The following is a 20,086-nucleotide window of genomic DNA, read 5'->3' on the forward strand; positions in this document are numbered from 1 at the left end:
ATACAGTTTTCTTAATGTATTTTAACTAGTTTGAAATAGAAAGTTACAGTTTTGATTCTCATGGTCCTGTTTTTCTGGCTGTAGGGATATCGGTCTGAATCTTATTCTGATTTGTCTTATTATAACTTCCTATCCAGTTTTGGTTCCGCTGCAGCAGTTTCCCTTTAGTGGAGGGCCGTATCCTGGAAGAGAGCCCTATATGAGGACTCAGAGTTTCAAAAATTAAGCTGCTGTCCTCCAGCCTCCTCCCCAGAATATCCTCTTCATCTGTAATATTTTAATTGGCTATAAAAATCTAGTTATCTGCAGTTATTTCCCCCCCAGAATCTTAAAACTATTATCTCATTGTCTTCTGGCTTCCATTGTTTCTACTGGAAAGTCAGCCTTAAGTCTTGTTGTTGTTCCTTCAGTGGTAATTTTCTTTCTTTTTTCTGGCTGCCCTTAAGGTTTTCCTCTTCATGTTTTTCTGTTTTGTTTTATTTTAAAGAGAGCACAAGCAGGAGAGAGGGGCAGAGAGAAGAGGGGCAGAGGGAAGAGAGAGAGAATGCCAAGGAGCCTCCAAGCTTAGCATGGAGTCTGATGCAGGACTTGATCCCGTGACCCGGGGATCATGACTTGAGCCAAGATCAAGAGTTGGACGCTCAACCAACCGAGCAACCCAGGAACCCTCATCTTTTGTCTTCAACAGTTGTGCTTGCTTTATATTTGTGTTGTGTTGCTTTATATTTGTCCTGCTTGAAGTCTGGAGTATTTCTTGAATCTAGGATTGGATTTTTCTCAACTGTTTTGGGCCTTTCTCACCATTATTTGCCTAACTATTGCTTGTAATCCTAGTCTCTCCTCACGCTGCACCCCTCCTGCCCCCAACCCGGTGGTCCAATTACATATAATTTAGACTTATTTATAGTAATTCATATATTTTTTTATTCTCTATTTTTTATTTTCCAGTCTTGTCTATTTTGGCCTAATCTGGAGATTTTCTTCTGGTTTATCTAGCAATTGACTAACTTTTCACCTTATTTGACTGTTAAAATTTGTCCAGAGGGGCACCTGGGTGGCTCAGTTGGTTGAGTGTCTGACTCTCTTTTGGCTCAGGTCTTGTCCATTGAGTTTTTAATTATGTTTCCAGTTCTCAAATCTGTTTTTTATTGTTTCTAATTCTATGCAGAATCCTTCCATCTTTCCTTCCTTCCTCCCTTCACCCTTAGGCAACATTATTTTAGTGTCTGTGTCTTTTAACACCATTATTTGAATCTTTTATGAGTCTGTTTTTCTTGCCTCTGGACCCTCTAGTTTTCAGTCATTTTGCTTTTCTTGTTTTCTTGGTTATTTTTTGAGTACCAGTTATTAGCTATTCAAAAATGTAGATCTATTTTAAGGCCTAGGGTAAGGATTTACATTTATTTTTGGCATTGAGGCTAGGAGCATTAGCAGTCTGCCATCTTTCTTTCTCTCCCAATCAGGGATTTAGATCTGTGAGGGTTCACCTATTTCCTTTTTACTTTCTCATGAGAAGTTGTAATTATCTAAGGTCCCAAACCAAAACCTGATGTGCTTCCTGGGACCTTTTTCCCTTTATAGGCTCTGAATTCCAGTTTTGTCCTCTTAACCTGTTGGTGATTTGAAAACTCTGATCAGCTTTTAGCCTCCTACTCTCCTGGAATCAGTCTGTATCTTTAGGCGAAATGTGGCCTCAAACGCTAGAATAATTTTTTTTTTTTTTTTTTGAAGATTTCTTCTCCGGGATCTCGGCTCAGTGTAATTTGCTACTTTTTTGGTAATTCTTTGATGCCTTTGAACAGTTGCTCTTTTTTTATATTTTATTCATCTGTTCTATTTTTTCTCAATAGGAACATTGATCTAAATCCTAATTCACCTTAACTGGAGTGGAAATCCAGCTCGCTTTTTAAAAAGGAGCCCTTTTTATTCGGGCAGTGGTTTAAGTTTGTTATAATGTATCCTAATCCTAACATTTGCTCTTTGAGGAAGATGGTATTTATCCCCATTTTCCTTATGAGGAAACCTATGCCTGAATAGGTTAATGAAGTTGTCTAAGGTCACAACAAAATTGTTACCTTGAGACACTAAGTAATTCTGTTCCAGGCGTACTTCTCTTTCAGACTTTGAACTTTAGGATAGCAAGTACCTCGATATTGTATGGCAGGTACACAGGAAATCTAAGTGATAGAGAAACGAGTCCAAAGAAGATGAGTGTTATGTGGGTGTATATATGTAATGTAGACTATAGAAAACCTATAATTAATTTCATATGCATGAATAATTGGGTGTGAATCCTCCCACACAATCAGTTGAGTAGTATTTAGCTATTTTTCAATGTAAAAATCATCTTCCAAGTATTTGTCATACATTACAAGCTTTGATTCCTTGTTGAATCTCTCTGTATAATTTTCAGTCCATACTGTGTGATTAATCCTGGGTGTGTTAGAATTACAGAAATTATTTTCCAGCTTTCAGTCACATTTAAATTATTTCTAGAGTTGTACTTTGTACTTTGTTGTCTGTTTCCATACTGCTTGGGATCACATTCAGTTTGAGAGAGGAACTTTTAATTTTTTTTTCAGAAACATTGTATTTTATTTCGTTTCATTTTTAATTTATTTAAATTCAAGTTAGTTAACATACAGTGTAGTACTTGGTTTCAGGAGTAGAACCCAGTGATTCATCACTTACATACAACACCAAGTGCTCATTTTAACAAGTGCCCTCCTTAATGCCCATCACCCACCTCCCCTCCAGCAACCCTCAGTTTGTTCTCTGTATTTAAGAGTCTCTTATGGGAGCACCTGGGTGGCTCAGTGGTTAAGCATCCGATTTCGGCTCAGGACATGAACTCGCGGTTTGTGAGTTCAAGTTCCGCATCCGGCTCTGTGCTGACAGCTCAGAGCCTGGAGCCTGCTTCGGATTCTGTGTCTCCCTCTCTCTGTTCCTCCCCCACTCTCTCTCTGTCTCAAAAATAAATAAAGATTAAAAATAAAAAAAAGAGTCTCTTATGGTTTGGTTCACTCTCTGTTTTTATCTTATTTTTCCTTTCCTTCCCTGTGTTCATCTGTTTTGTTTGCTAAATTCCACATATGAGTGAAATCATATGATATTTTTCTCTGACTTATTTTGCTTAGCAAAGTACACTCTGGTTCCATCCACGTTGTTGCAGATGGCACGATTTCATTCTTTTTGATCACCGAGTAATATTCAAGAGAGGAATTTTTAAAGTACTTTTTGGTAGATCTCCAGCTAAGAGAATCTAGTTGTTGTTTGGACCTTATGTCTGATGCAAAATCTGCATTCACATTTCTTTGGCCACGACTTCCACAGAGAAGGCCACGCAAGTCATGTGCCAACAGGCAGGGATGCAGAATTCTCTCCAGGAAGGAGCAGTGAAAACCGGGGACAAAATTTACAATCAGCCACATCTTCTTTTCCAGATGAGACTTTCATATGATAAATGGATGATCTTGTAGAATTCAAGCCAGTTTACCTTACTGGTTCTAGGATGGCTTTTCTCCCATAGTTTAATGTCTGAAATCATGATGCGTCTACAGTAGATGGGATCTTATAATTGCTGCAAGCCCGACAGCTGTTGTGATGTCATTGCGTAGGCATGGAAGAACTTGGCTGTGAGTCCTGGTGGTACGATCGGACACCTGCAACTACTGACCTTTCAGGATCATTTGAGAAAGTAATACGAGGCGTGATTTTAATCTGAAAACTTTCTCTTGACATCCTTTTGCAAGATCAGCATCTATTAGAGATGAGTGTCAGCAACTTGGGAAAAAGGTCTCAGAGGCCATAGAGAAACATTTAATTTTGTTATAGAAAAGCTGCATTATCAAGTGCTCCTGGCAACAAGGGATCATACTGTGTGGAAAACCTGGATGGAGGACCCTGAGTTGAAAAGTGGTTCAGAAGAGTTGCGCTCTGAATGTGGAAACATTTTAGGAATACTTTCATTAATTTGTCATGCTTATATTTTATGTTTTATGTATGCACAGTAGTGTCTGATTAAAAACTCTGTTCTAAAAAACTGAAGAAGTTATTTTTACTTAAGAAACCATTGCGCCGTAATTTAATTTTCCCTCCTTTCTTTTGGGATAGTGATAGACTGGTGCATCTTACTCTCAGTGGTTTCTGAGATTCTCTGAAGTACAAAAACTTGTTTCTTGCATACTTAAAAAATGTTCAGTATTTATTGGGTAAATGGGGCCGAAGTTTCTTTCTTAGAAGGAATTTTTATAGTACATGCCTTGAGATTAATTTTGAACTAACTTTATTCATTCTAGTTTTAAGTAAGATATATAAAAGATGGATTAGTTATACTAGTGTTCTTTTTTTTTTTTTTAACATTTATTTATTTTTGAGAGACAGGGCACAAGTGCAGGAGGGGCAGAGAGAGAAGGAGACACAGAATCCGAAGCAGGCTCCAGGCTCTGAGCTGTCAGCACAGGGCCCGACGCGGGGCTTGAACTCACAAACCAGGTCAGGTCAGTTCGTGACCTGAGCCAAAGTCAGACACTCAACCGACTGAGCCACCCAGGCCCCCCTGTTTTATTTTTCTAATTTAATCTTATATTGGGGTAGGTGGCTAAAACCTTCTCTTTTGAAACGAAATAAGTTTATAGTAGTAGATTGGGGGGGTATGCCGGTATCAGAAAACAATTGGATGATACATGTAAGAACACATCTGGAAGAATATTTTTGACATCTTTTTTATTTCATTTTGTAGCCCTCTCGGTTTTGAAGTTACCTTTATGTTTTGAATTTAAATTACATACATTATCTATAAAAGTTAATGATATGCCATCTCTTGGTGATTTTCCAAATCTAAAACTTGATTTAACAGCAAATCGAGGGAATGTGCCTTCTTGACATTCCATTCAGCAAACCATTAATGATGCATTGTGGTAGAATTTACAGAGCCAAGCTGAGCACTGTTCTGCCTTCAAAGAACTTTATTTATTATTTAAAAAAAATTTTTTTTTAATGTTTGTTTATTTTAGAGAGAGCACGAGGAGAGGAGGGGCAGAGAGAGAGGGAGACACAGAATCTGAAGCAGGCTCCGGGCTCTGAGCTCTCAGCACAGAGCCTGATGCAGGGCCCGAACTCATGAACCGTGAGATCACGACCTGAGCCGAAGTCAGACGCTTAACCAACTGAGCCACTTAGGCGCCCCTGCCTTCATAGAACTTTAAATATCTTGTTGGCAGGTGGTTGGGAGTTAAAGGTCTTGGCGGTCCCACTCTGGATTTCAGCGTCATTGTGGTTTAGAGGTTAGGAGCATAACTTCTGCAGTATGTCTAGATCTGAGTTTAAATCCCAGTATTGCTCCTTTGTCAGCTTCTTCAATGTTCCTCACCACTCCAAGCATGGTTGTGGTTGTGAGTACCTAGCACACTGTAGAAGTTCAGTAACTGTTGATGCTGTATCGTATTCCTCATTATCACCGTCATAATTCTCATCTGCATTTCAGTGTAGTGAGAGAACTTTGATGTCAGGTAGACCTGGCAGGATTCCAGTCTGTCTCTGACATTTATTAGGTGTGTGGTATCACACCGTCTACTTGAAGGCTCCTCTTGAATTTCTCCTTATGGACATCTTAGACCGAGCTTAGGATCTTTCCCTCAAACTTGGCTCCTTCTACGGCTTTCCCATCTTAGAGTTGTTTGTATCAGAAACCTGGGAGTCATTCTCTCTGTCTTCATCTCTCCTCTCGCTCACTCATTCATCTTTCATGTCCAGTTCTGTCTCTCATCTCAAGTCTGCTAACTTGTCTTCCATTGCCATCCCCTGCATCAAAGCCCCTCCCATTTCTCACTCCAACGATTGCTGTGGCCGCCTACCTAAACTTACTTCAGGCTTTGCCTATTTACAGTTAATTCTCCACAAAACAGCTAGAGTACTCTTTGGGAAACATATCTGATCCTGTTCCCTACCTCCCAGTCCTTGTCCAAAACTTTTCAGTGGCTTCCTTGTACACCTGAATAAAGTCCAAAGCCCTTAATGTGCCCCGTGAAACCCTGCATGGCTTGGCACCAGGCTCTTCTGGCTTTGTTTCCCTTGTGCTCAGCGATTGTTACACTGGCCTTCTTTTATTTCTTCTCTTGACCCAAATTCCTTCCTGTCTCAAGCGTGCTTCTCGTCAACACTGTTCCTTCCTTCCACCCATACCACGTTTCCCTACTTTTGTCTGCCTGATTCCTTTGCATCCTTGAAGTCTGTGCTCTTGTGATAATTCTTTTGGGAACCTTTTAAAATCTCTCCTTCTAAGTTGGATCTCTCTGTTAGGTACCGTCATAGCATGCCATGCTTTTCTCTGTAACACTTACCTCCCATTTAAGGTCTTCCTTCCATGGAATCTAGTTTTTTGAGGGCAAAGACTGTATGGGTTTGTTCATTGCTCGGTTATTCCCAGATTTTTAGCACTAGTACCTAACACAGAATAAGCGATCAGTCAAAATTTGTTGAAAGGAAGTTACATTTGTTGAAATGACTAAACATGACCTGACTTATTGGGTTGGTGTAAGAATTAGGACACAAATTGTATCTTATTGCATATTATTAGGTGGCACATAGTGGGTCTGTGGTATTATTCTTTTTTCCCCTTCGTCCTAAGCATCACAAAAGGCCTGCTGGTAGTTTTTAAATGAACTAGGTTGTGACCCACTCGTGGGTAATGATATCAATTCAGTGGATCTTAAAGTAAATGAAAAAAAAATTAAATAGCAGTTCTCAGAGAAAATAACATCTAGTATGGAAAAGCATTGTTTCCTGAAACTTTTGTTCTGTGGGCATAATGTGTGTACAAGTGGAGATATAACATATTTCTTAATGTGGGTAATTAATGGGCAAAAGAAGTTTGGAAGCCACTATTACAGCTGTAACACAATATAGTATATAGCTTCTGAGCAACTCAGTGTTTACGTTAGGGCAGCTAAATGTGAATTTATCCAGTTCTTAAAGAAAGGTAATTCCATATACTCTTGCTGACTTGTTAGTATTGCTGAAGTCCCTGGAATCTTTTTTAGGCATCAATGTTATCACCAAAACTTCTGGGATTTCTAATTTTTCCCTTTTGTATAGAGCCTGTAACTATCTATCTCTAACCTGCATATTTTTTGAAAGTAATTTTTACTTCTGTATGTTATGCACCATGACCTCGTCCAGGGTATTGAAAAGATAGCTCCAGTATTGTTAGTATTTATTACGGTGACATCTGTCTTATATAAACCATATAGTGATGATGATAACATTATGTTATAATGGCATTCTCTAATAGCTCAAAGTATTGCTCTTATTAAATTTTATTGCCTTAGTGACTTTATAGGCTAGTATTACTAGTTTGATAAAATCAAGCGCTGTACAGATAAATAAAAACCCAGATTATATGTATGGTCATAGAAACACCCAGACGAAAGGAGACCAAAGCATTTCAAGATTAAGACCGTAATAGTTATGACTGTGGTAGCTTGGTAAGTGATTTCATTTTTCAATGAATTTTTAAAATACAGGTTTGATAAGCATTTGTGTAACTGAACTATGATTTTCTTCTTTAAGGCCAGTGGTCACTTCCAAACCTTTGATGCTGTTGGCTTCCGCAGCATTAATCATTGTTTTATACTCAGGTCTCCAAGGATGCATAAATTATGATAATGGAAGCAAGAGGAGGGCTGAAGCTTGTGGTTGCTGCTGCCTTATTGTGTCCACTGGGATGGTGTATTCTGTGTGCTTGTCCTCTGCAGATTGTTGGGCTGAGAACTGGATCCCGTTCCCTGCAAAGCTAGAGACAACAATGAATTTTAAAAGGCACGAGAGTAGTCCTGTTCATCTGTTTGGAACTCTTATAGACTTGATGGACCAAAATTATTCTGGGGATCTTAGGAAATCTGATGCAAGCATAGATTGTCTCCTTCCTCACAGATAATCTGTTTTGTAGGGATTAGTGGCAAATGCTCAAATAATTCACATTGTTACCTCTAACCCCCCATAAGGAAAGATTGCAGTCAAGCCACAGAGTTTAGTTTTCAGGTTTTCTCATGACTGGTCTCTGTCAGCCATTGCAGACTGTTGAGCTCGGTGTGGTCCTGTTCTCTGAGCAGGAGCCAGACAGTGGTTCCTTGTTTACTCTTCACATTTTTCATTTTAAAAGTGTGCCACTTGTTTTGGGAAATTTGGGAAATAGGATATTTAAAATGCAATATAAAATTTTCCCAACACTCAGGTAAGTTCCTGTTATTTTATAACGTATATTTTTCAGTCTCTGTCTGTTTACATATGAGAGAATACTGCGTGTACTTTTTTCTGATAAATTTGAGATGAAATGAATATTTTTAGGGAAAATACATTACCAAAGTAGATGAAGAAGAGGTAGAACACTTACCTGGAGTGATGTGCATGGAGGAATTTGATAAAGTTGTCAAAACACTATTCGTAAAAAGTTGCTAGTTCCAGATGGCTTAGCTAGTCAGTATTCACATCTTTGTGTAGAAGATGCCTGTGTTATTTAAATTGTTCTAAAATATGCTTTCCGATGTCTTGCTTCTTCATCTTGCTAAGTTGCTGTAACCCAAATACAAAAATGCTGGACAAAAAGATAAGATCAGTCTGTACTTTTCTTTTTGGTCTTATGACAAGGAAAACTGACATTGGATAATCCGCAGTCGTGGTGGTGTTCCAGCCATGTGTTTGAAATCCCACAAGAAAATAAACTTCGTTATATTTTGAATATAAAATGCTATTACATTATTCACTTTAGATATAAATAACTTATACATTAAAGCTTTTATCCTACAAAAGATGATTTATCATCTCTAAGATATCAAAAACAGCAATAAAAAATTTATTTTCCATTCTCTGTGACTGCCTCTCAAAATCACCTCGAAATTGCCTTACGTGATGCAGTACTGACTTACTATTTCTCACACTTCTGTGGGTTGGCTGGGCTCTCACCTCAGCGTTTCTGCTCCATGCGTTGTTGGCTGGAGCCACTCATTCAGCTCGGAGCTCCGATGTCCAAGATGGCTTCACAACTGTGTCTCATGCTTCACCTGGGTGGCTGGAACAGCTGGGTCCAAACTGGGCCTTTCTCTCTCCATGGCCCCTCTCCTTTCGGGAGCCCAGCCTGAGATACATGGCGGCCAGATTCCAAAAGGATGCAAACAGCTCCAAGCTGCCAAGCCTGCAGAGGCCCAGGTCCCAAAGTGGACCTGTGTAATTTCTGCTGCGTTGGGTTGTTCAGAGCAAGTCACTAAGGCAGCCTGACTGAAGGAGACGGCAGCAGGCTCCATGGCTGGGGGGGGGAGGTGGCGTGTGCCAGAGGCGAGGGACATGTCTGAGGATAGTCTACCATATTAGTTTAAACAGAGCATTGCTAAGATCTGCAAGCCCTCTGTGTGCTCCTTCCCTGAATTTATCCTCCTCTTGTCCCTCACTCCTGTCCCGCATAACCTCTGCTCCTCCCCCCACTGTTTTCATTGTCTTGCTTTTCATGATCGCTTACCACATATGTAGGTATCTCTAAATAATGTATTAGTTAGTTTGCACAGTTGACATATATATTTCTTCGAGTGATCTCTGAAGTTTCAATTTAGACTACCTACATTGAAGATTATTTACAAAACTCAGAGAAGCAACCAGAACAAAACTAAATTAGCTTCTGCTCCCAATTCTTAGGTATAATCATTGGTAACATTCTGGTATATGTTAACACGTGTGTATACCCCCAAATTTATATCAAACATCTCTTGTTCTCTGAATCTATTTCTTGAGTTAGAGTGGTAAGGACTTCTGCTTTATCTAATTTTGTAATAACTGGTTCCTGAATTTTGTATGACAAATGGCAAGAACTTGGATTTACTAGAGATTCATTTAAACATTATTTGACTCTGTTAGGATGGTTAGAGTTTGCATAGTGAAAGATGAGATACGTGTGTGTGTGTGTGTTTGTATGGTGTGTAACTTTAAGCAAAGGAGGCAGAGGATCATATAGAAATGCTGCTCTTTAAAATTTAGGATGGGGAGGGGTGCCTGGGTGACTCAGTTGGTTAAGCATATGACTTCAGCTCAGATCATGATCTCGTGGTTCGTGAGTTCGAGTACCACATCAGGCTCTGTGCTCACCACTCAGAGCCTGGAACCTGTTTTGGATTCTGTGTCTCCCTCTCTCTGCACCACCCCCCACCCCCACCCCAAATAAATAAACATTAAAAAAAAAATTTTTAAGTTTAGGATGAAGAAATGGTCTTAGTAAGTAGGTGACAAATGTTATTCTGTCACAGTCCTCAAATTTTAGTGTGCATGACAGTCACTTGGAGAGCTTGTGAAAGCACAGCTTGCTGGACCTCAAGCCCAAAATTTAAGTAGGTGTGGTGTAGGCCTGAGAACTTGTATTTTTAAATTTCTAAGTTACAATTCTGCTGGGCCGGGGACCACACTCTGAGAACTTCTGTTCTACAATATGATTTTTTTTTTTTAACGTTTATTTATTTTTGAGACAGAGAGAGACAGAGCATGAATGGGGGAGGGTCAGAGAGAGGGAGACACAGAATCTGAAACAGGCTCCAGGCTCTGAGCTGTCAGCATAGAGCCCGACACGGGGCTCGAACTCACGGACCGCGAGATCATGACCTGAGCCAAAGTTGGCCCCTCAACCGACTGAGCCACCCAGGCGCCCCTCTACAATATGATTTTTAATGGAGGTATTGTATTTCATTACATTAATGTGTCATACTTTATTTAGTCAATCCCATATAAGTCAGGTATCTAGTGTTGTTATTATAAACAATATGGTAGTGATCATCATGTACATTTATTAGTATTTCATTTGAATATATTTCTAGAAGTTGAATTACCTGGTCAAAGGGTTGGCACATTCTTTTTTTTTTTAATTTTTTTTTTTATTACGTTTCTTTATTTTTGAGAGGCCGAGACAGAGCATGAGCAGGGGAGGGGCAGAGAGAGAGAGAGGGAGACACAGAATCCGAAGCAGGCTCCAGGCTCTGAGCTGTCAGCCCAGAGCCTGACGTGGGGCTCGGACCCACACACCGTGAGATCATGATCTGAGCCGAAGTCGGACGCTCAACTGACTGAGCCACCCAGGTGCCCCAAAGGGTTGTTACATTCTTAAGGCCTCTAGTATGTAAATCCTAATCATATGCCAGAAGACTGTATTCATTATATTCCCAACGAGGAAAATATGAGAGATGTAAATGAACATTCCAAAGTCTCTGAGGGACGTTTCCAAATGGGACTCTCAAAATAATGTAACTGAAATAAATGTACTGCCAACATAAGGTTATTATTTTGTGAGGGTAGTACTCCTTTGGATGTAAAAATTCCAATATATTAAAAAAGCATTGCACATAGATTTTAAACATGTCTTCCTCAACCCTCCCAACATGTGGACCAACATGCCGTTTATCATTTATAATCTTATAGTGAAATCTCTGTAATTTTCATTTCCTGTTGTAATTTGACATAAAGATATCTTTCAAAGCAGTTCTTCTGGGGATAATTTCTAATCTTGAAGGCTAAAGATTGGATCTGAATCTCATGTCTGCCACTTACTTTGTGACTACATTAATAATCTAAGCTCTGGGGCACCAGGGTAGCTCAGTCGGTTAAGTGTCCGACTTTGGCTCGAGTCATGATCTTACTGCCTATGGGTTCGAGCCCCATGTTGGGCTCTGTGCCGACAGCTCAGAGCCTGGAGCTACTTCGGATTCTGTGTCTCCCTCTCTCTCTCTCTGCCCCTCCCCCGCTTGCACTCTGTCTCTCTCGCTCTCTCAAAAAGAAATAAACGTTAAAAAAAAAAAATCTAAGCTCTGATTGTCATTTCTGAAATGACAGTAACCCTTGGAGTTGTTTATGTAGAGAGAGTGGGTATTTATGGAACAGGGCCATATTCTCTTGCTATAGCCCATGGAGTTCTGCCTGAAGTCACCTCCTTGTGTGAGCCTCAAGGGAGGATCACAGTGAGAGACCAGTTGGTGGATTACTGCACTTTTTATTCTGGTGGCCATGTTTTTGCCTTGAGAGGGTGTGGGGGATAGAGTTAGCTTGGGACTGATGACTACTTTTGCCTGTGTTTAGAATACCTCTCTTTATTTTCCTGTTTAGGTATCCGCTATATTCCTTTAATCTTTTCACTGGATTGTTTTGAGGATTTTATGAATGCTAAAACATGTGAAAGCTCTTTGAAAACTATAGTCTTTTTTGAACTCAAAGTAACATGATGTTTGGCTCTATTCAGAGACTAATGGGAAGAATCACTTAATGGTCCCCGAGGATAGTTAGTATTAGAGAGCCAGGTAATTATTTATATTCCTCTAAATTGTTTTCTGATATTTGTTACAGATTTTTGTTACAGATCTTTGTCATGGATTTTTGATGTATCAAATGTTCCCAATTTAAGAGGGGGTCATTTAAATAAGTTTATAAAATATGTATTTGGAATTATAAGTCTCCTTAGACACAACTTCATCCACAGCATTTAATTTCTCAGACCAGTCCATACAGGCCATTTCATCCTTTGTTTGTTTGTTTGTTTGTTTTTGGTGAGGAGAACTTGGTGCAAATGACAGTTTGGATTTTAAAGTCATACAGACTTGAGGTTCAATCTCGGTTTTGTCCCTTAGCTGCGTAACCTTGGGGAAGTCTGTTAACTTCTGAGATGTGCTTTCTTCTTCCATAAAGAATGATTGTGCCTATTTCATAGGATGACTGTGAAGATTGAAAAAGGAAAATGTGAAGTCAGTTTGGGGCCCATTGGCAAACAGGTCCTCAATAATCATTTTCTTTCTTCTTACCCTCTGAATATATTGTTGTAAGTTTTCCTATTCTTTTTGAGTTACTACAATACCTGTGGGTGTTGTTTGTTTGTTTTTTGTTTTTTTGGTACAGATTGCTAGATTGCCCTGAACAACTAAATTATAGATATATTTTAGCCTCTTCATATTGGTAGATGTTATGTAATAAAGGAGAATAAAGTCAGTTTGGAAATTGGGTAGGTCATAATAATGTGTATCTTTAGGAATTTTCTTAGAAAACATGCTTTTAATTAATTAAACAGTTACCCCATTTTAGGTACTAGAAGTTATTCCTGATCTGCCGCACGATGGCTGTTTGCAATAACTGACTTTTTGATCCTTTTATGAATTAGATTTGTTCAGTGTGTGCAGTTGTTTATAGTCACGCAAATTTATTGAAGCAGTTCTGTGGTCAAATGTGTATTTGGGAAGGGGGATGTCAGACTTTACACATTTGCTGATTATCTAGTTAGGAATACTGCTTATGCTGGTCAATGGTTCCTGCTGATTTAAAAACAGAAGGTGCATCTGTAGACAGTGCTTAGATGGTATAAAATTGGTTGCATTAGCATCTGACACTGCAGGAGAGCAAATTATATCTTGAACGAATAATTTTAAAGAATACAGCTGTTTGTGATATCTTTGTAATGAAGGTACCATTTTATCTCCATCGTTTTACTTTCAATAAGATTTTAATTTCCTACCTAACCACATCACTTCTTTTCTAGTGGGATTTAGTCTTTATGGGTTGAATCGTTTCTAGTTTTATATTTTTAATGAAGAAGATTGTCAGCATTAGGAATTCCTGTAAGACATTTTAATTCATTTGTTTTCAGCTGAAGTTGGAACTGTTGCTAACCTCACACAAATATCAGTGAATAAGACTGTAACTGATTGGCTTTAAACATATTTTATTAGTATTAATATTATTCCAATTATTGCATCTTTGGTTTTTCTTGTTTAAATATCTTTTAGGTAGCATCACTTGGACACAGGAAACTAACGTGCATTGTTCTCTTAATAAAGATGTGGTTGTTCTCTGATTTGATTGTTTGAATTGTGTGAACTGGAGAGTAATGTTTTTTTAGCATGACACTTTGGGAACTGCTACTTGGTTAGGATACTTTTGTTCCAAGGTCTCTTTGAGTCAGTTCCTATTAAAAGTGAAATGTGACAACCTGTATAACAATGAGAATATTTGAACAATACAAACTTGTATTATTATTGTATGGCTTTGAGGAAAACCTCATACTGTGTCTAATTGAATTGATAATGCTTAATGAATTTTTAAGCCAAAGAGTACCTTTTTTGTTTCCTTGACCATTGAGTTTACGTTTTTAAGTATATGTAAAATATACTATAAAGTAGGTAGAATGCTGAAAATTTGCAGCCTAAAAGATAATTATACAGCAGTTGCATTATAGCATTTCCAAAGAAATACTGCTAAAAATTGTATTCTCAATAAGTTCTAATAGATGGCAGAAGGAAGGGGTAAAGAATATTAAATTAACATTTGCTTTCATTAATAGTTCCTGTGAATTTTTATAAAAGAATTGATCACAGTGAATTTATTTGGTAAATTATCAATCTCCGTATTACATACCTTTGTAAGAATGCCTTGGAGTGTCATATTCAGAAACATATCATTAACTTAAAATGGTGTTCTTTCCCTTTTTCAAGAGAACAAGGAATTTACATTTAACTGCTTGATACTAGCTATATTATGTAAATTATTATGGTAAATGTAAAATTATGTAAAAGCCTCCCAAGTAGTTATAAAGTAGTAGTAGTTATGAGGATTTCTATCCAGTGAAATAATTTTTGTTATTTAAGAATATCACTGTGAATGAAGTTTAGTGATGATTACAGCAGTAGCAAGTAAGCATTTCTCTTTTCTTCATGTTGTAACTATTGAAATAAACATTACTTAAGTGACCCTTTTCTAAATCTAAGCTTTGGAAAAGAAAGGAAAGCCATGAGATTATGGATTTTGAGGGCTAGGTAAAAGTTGGGGTTTGTGTCCCCATGAAACTCTTAAAATTTGGTATTTCGTGACTGTTAAAGAAAGCTGGTAGGAATGTCTGACCACTTTGCTCATTGCCCAGTATTTTCACTTGCTAGATGGTTTTGTATCTGGATTCCTTGTGCTTTTATTGGATAAAGACATATTGGTCTTTTTTTCTTGGGTCTAAGAAAAGTTGACCCAGTATGTTCTGTTCTACCAAATATCCCTAGCTATGGCTTGCCATGTTGAAGGGATATTAAAAAATACCCAACCCTTTCTTTAAACATTTTTTTTTTTGATGAGGAGGGCTTTGCCAAGAGCCCTTAGGAATTAGGAGTAAATGGCTGTGATCAGACTGTTCTGCTATTTTGGAGAAACAACTGACTATCCACTTAAAAACAGTTGCCTGCTCATAGCCTTCATAAAAATAAATTTCAGTTGGATTAAAGACCTACATTAAAAAAGGAAAAGTTCATAATATTTGAAGAAAATGTGAGAATAGTTTTAGAGTTATAGATAGGAAAGAATTTCTTGACTAAGATATGAAAAAGCACAAATCCTGATGGAAAGGACTTGATGTAACCACACCTAAAATTTAAAACCTTGGTATGGCAAAAGAAACTATAAACAAAATAAAAATTTCAGATTAAAGGGAAATTTTTGTGATGCTTGGGACCCAAATACATAAGGGAACATATGGAAGAAAGAAATAGGAAAACAGGCAAAAAGTATTAAACAGGTCACAGAAGAAGAAACCCAAATGGTTGATAATCCTATAAAAAGATTGCATCATTAAAAATCAGGGAAATACCAATCAATGCCAAGAGATACCATTTCTTACATGAGAGTGGCAGAAAAATTTAAAAGTTGAATAATACCAAGTATTGGTGAAAATGTGGGCGGACAAAAACTCGTAACTCTTTTGGTAATACCTAGTAGAGTGAAAGGTGCTCATACCCTAGGAACCAGCAGTTTCACTTTTGAGTAGATAATGTAAGGAAATTCTCACATATGCACAAGGAGGTATAATCAGTATGTTCATAGCATCATTTTTTAAATAGAAAAATATTGAAAACTTAAATGGCCACCAGTAGAGGAAATGGATAAACTATGACTTATGTGTAATCAGAGAATTTTATAGCCATTAAAACGAATGAATCCAAATTGGACAAATCTCAAAAAATATAATTGAGTGAAAAAGCAAGCTGAAAAGGCAGTATCCAGATATGTCAACGTTAAAACCACAAAACAACTCTATATTTTTGCCATGCGTGCATTCATGTGTATTAACAGTGTACAAGCAAGGCTTGTACAAGGAAGGCTGCACACTAACCTCAAGATGATGGTGATTCTCTAGAAGGAGGAGAATGGGATGAGTGTAGGAGGCAGTGCTTTAGCTAGATTTGTAAATAGAAATGTTGCAGAAGTTAATGTTTCTGCCCATCGGTTGGTGAATTAATAGATAAAATGTGTTAGACTCGTATAATGGGAAAGTATTCAGCTATATAAAGAAACTACTGATATATGCCACGGCGTGGATGCACTTCCCAAACATTACTCCAAGTGAAAGAAACAAGACACAAGAGGCCAGGTATTGTACGATTGTATTTAGGTGAATGTCCAGAAAAAGCAAAGCTAGAAGGATAGAGCAGATTAAGGGTAGGAAAATAGGTTAATGGTAAAGGGGCATGAGGATTTCATTGGGGTGATAAAAATGTTCTAAAACTGATTTATGGTGATGGTTGCACAAGTTGGTAAATTTACTAATAATCATCGAAGTATACAGTTCAAACTGGTGAATTATGCCATGTGTAAAATGTACTGAAGTCACCCCATAAAAAGTTAATATTAAATCTTTGTAGCAGTCAATATGAAAGTATTTCCAGGTCCAATTAAAAATTATTAAGGGGTGCCTGGGTGACTCACTTGGTTAGGTGTCCTGACTCTTGGTTTCAGCTCAGGTCACGAACTCATGGTCTGTGGGATCAAGCCCTGCATTGGGCTTCAAACTTGACAGCACGGAAACTGCTTGGGATTCTGTCTCTCTCACCCTCTCTGCGCCCCTCCCCTGCTTGTGCACATGCATGCACGCTCTCTCTCTTTCTCTCTGAAATAAACTGTAAAAAAAATTATTAAAAAGGACACTTTTTCATGTCATTTCAGTTCCAGATCACTTTATTATTTTTAAAAATGTATTGAGATTTAGAAAGAGGTTAAATCCACGAAAGTAAGTATATAGCTTCATGAATGTATATAGTCCTGTAACCCTTACCTAGATCAAGATCATTTGGAGTACAGCAATGTGATTATAGTTAACAATACTGAATTATGTACTTGAAATTTGCTAAGAGAGACATCTTCAGTAAGTGTTCTCACCACACACAAAAACGGTAACTGTGCAAAGTGATAGATATGTTGTGCGGCTGGATTGTGGTGATCATATAAGAATATCAAAACATCAAATTGTATACCTTAAATATATACAGTTTTTTGTTTGTCAGTTATACCTCACTATAAAGATTGGGTGAAACATCCTGTGTGGCACCCCAGAAGGCTCTGTTGTGTTTCCTCTTAGCGTCCTCCCTTCTCCTGCCCTCAAAGACAACTACTGATTTGATTTTTATTGCCAAGTATTAGTCTTATTTTTGAACTTCATAGAAGTGGGCTCATATAGTTTTATTCAAAAATATGTCTATGAGATTCACCCATGTTGCATATAGTTCATTCTTTCTCACTGCTATACAGTCTTCCACTGTAAATATACTACAGTTCATCCCTCTGTTGATTGACACTTTTGTTTTATAATAAAGCTACAATAAGCAATAAAGCTACAGTGAATATTCTTGTACATGTCTTTTGGTATACATATACATTTGGTTCTCCTGGGTATATATCTAAGAGGGAATTGCTAGGTCATGAGGTGGGTGTATGTGACTTTCACTAAATATTGTCAAACTTCTAAAGTGGTTGTCTAACTTATTCTTCCTCTAGCAGTATATGAGTTCTGGTTGCTCCACATCGTCCTAAACCACTCTTAATGGCTCCGTTGCATGGGTTTACCATAATTTATTTACCCATTTCCCTGTTGATTGATATTTGGGTGGTTTCATAGTTACAGTATTTTGAAAAACACTCTAATGAACTTTTTTGTAGAAGGCAGTGGCTTCCATGAGTTCTATAAATGCTTTCCTAGAAGTAAAATTGGTGATTTAAAAGGCATGGGCATTTAAAATTGATTCTATTTGTGCTTCTGAAAAATTATAATTAATTACTTTCCATCCAACCACATTCTCTGTTGCTGACTGCGTGAGAGTGCTTCTTTCCCCAGATGCTTCGGCCTCCAGAAGTTTTCCATACTTTTAACCTTTGCTTACCTGATGAGGGGAAGACAATGATAGGACTTATGGGACTGTAAAATTTCAGCACCTCTTTCCAACCCTTTTCTGGCATCTTGCAGGGTGGTAAGGTATGGGGCCTGGTGTCCCATCTCCTTTGGAAATGCTTTCAGTTTTGGAGTCTGCGAGGGGAAGGAAGGCCAGGTCGATCGCTTAACAGGATCTAGTCAAGGCTTCATGCAAGAAAGGTGAACAAATTCAAGCTCAAATGGAAATATTGGCTACCTAGATAACTGTGGACTATGTTGGTGTGGGATAGGGAGCAGATACATTTCTTTGGCAGAGGGTGCCACCTCTCTTCCCTCATCTGAGTAGGAATGAGAGTCCTTGTTGACCCTTTCTTTCAAAACTGTCCTAATTTCTGTTGTACTTGAGCAACTTTGGCAGAGTATTTGTTACCTCTTATGAGGGAGAGAACACAGGTCATGTCTCTTGATGCCCTCTTAGTGCCTAACATGCTGCTTACCAGTAGTGGGTGTATAAAAAATAATTTTTCAGTGAATGACTCCTTCACTGAAAGACTCTTTTTTATCACCTTGGAAAGGCAATATCAGGATAGTTTGACAACCTCGTATTACTGCTCAAGATTAGACCTTCTTGGAGAGGGCCAATGGTGATCAACTGAGGGCCAGGACAGGCTAGGAGCCCAGTTTGGGTTAGCAAAGGCTCCTGTCTGGCTGAACCAGGATAATAGGACAAATGTAAAAGATCAAACGTCTTACCAGGAAAGGAAGGGGAGCACTAAGACAGCAGGGCTGACCAGGAAGGGTCAGGATTTTAAGTAGAGCTCAGAAATAGAACTGAGGTGAAGACTCCAATCATATGTAAGCAGACTGTCGCAGAGAGGAACTGAATCATTGGCTACTTTGGAAGCTGTTTAGTGTCTTTTTTTTTTTTTTAAGTTTATTAATTTTGAGAGAGAGAAAGAGAGGCAGTGCAAGTGAGGGAGGGGCAGAGAGAGAAAGAGACAGAGACACACACACACACACACACACACACAGAGAGAGAGAGAGAGAGAGAGAGAGAGAGAATATGAATCCCAAGCAGGCTCCGCACTGAGCCCAATGTGGGGCTTGAACCCCTGAACTGTGAGATCATGACCTGAGCCAAAAATCAAGAGTCGGACACCTAACTGACTGAGCCACTCAGGCACCCCAAAGCTTCTTAGTGTTTTTATCTGCCTTATGCATAATGGGGGCCTTGGGAGGAAAACGAGTATTAAACATCTGCTAGGTGCCAGCTACTGTTCAAAGTGCTTCACATCCACTATTAATCTTGAAAATTCTGTGAGGCAGATAATTATTATGCCCAATTTATATATAGATCAGGGCCCTGGGGCTCAGAAAAACAGGTTTGTGCAGGATCACACAGCTGATAAGTAGTTGAATCAAGATTCTAATTTAGGACTGAGTTCAGTGCTCATTCTCTTTTTTGCTTGCCACACGATTATGAAAAATATTAAAAATGATAGTAATGCCTAATATATACTGGTAGCTTACACATGCCGGCCCTTAGTTCAACTTCTTTAAGTGCATTATTTCATTTATTATGTCATAGCAGCCCTATAAAACAGATACTGTCTTAATCCCCATTTTACAGATGAGGAAGCGAAGCCCAGAGAGGTTAAGTAGCCAACACAAAGTCACACAGCTGATTACTAGAAGAGTAAGTGTCGAAATCCAGTTCACGCCAGCTTCTCAGGTTGTAGTCTGGAGTGATCTTGCCCAGATGGTGTCCAAACAACTTCATTAGCCTTGAGGGTCTGCAGCTTTCTCCTGTCAGGCACAGGGATCACCTTACTGTTCACCGTTTGCATAATCCTGCAGGTGCCAGGGGCTTCCAGAAGAAATAGATCTAGAGTTGGCTGT

The 20,086-nt window shown here is 38.5% G+C and overlaps 1 protein-coding gene and 1 long non-coding RNA gene across 19 annotated transcripts in view; one reads left to right on the forward strand and one right to left on the reverse strand.

Moving 5' to 3' along the window:
- Positions 1-20,086, forward strand: part of DENND1A (DENN domain containing 1A) — a 508,124-nt gene that overhangs the window by 92,233 nt on the left and 395,805 nt on the right. The window lies entirely within an intron of this gene.
- The window catches only part of LOC113592866 (uncharacterized), a 53,407-nt gene continuing 51,315 nt past the window's right edge, over positions 17,995-20,086 (reverse strand). Inside the window, exon 3 of the long non-coding RNA XR_008290954.1 lies at positions 17,995-18,197. This is a non-coding gene — a long non-coding RNA (uncharacterized LOC113592866). The remainder of the gene's footprint in view (positions 18,198-20,086) is intronic.

The sequence above is a fragment of the Acinonyx jubatus genome, chromosome D4 (genome assembly GCF_027475565.1).
Source record: "Acinonyx jubatus isolate Ajub_Pintada_27869175 chromosome D4, VMU_Ajub_asm_v1.0, whole genome shotgun sequence".
In the NCBI taxonomy this organism is placed as follows: domain Eukaryota; kingdom Metazoa; phylum Chordata; class Mammalia; order Carnivora; family Felidae; genus Acinonyx; species Acinonyx jubatus.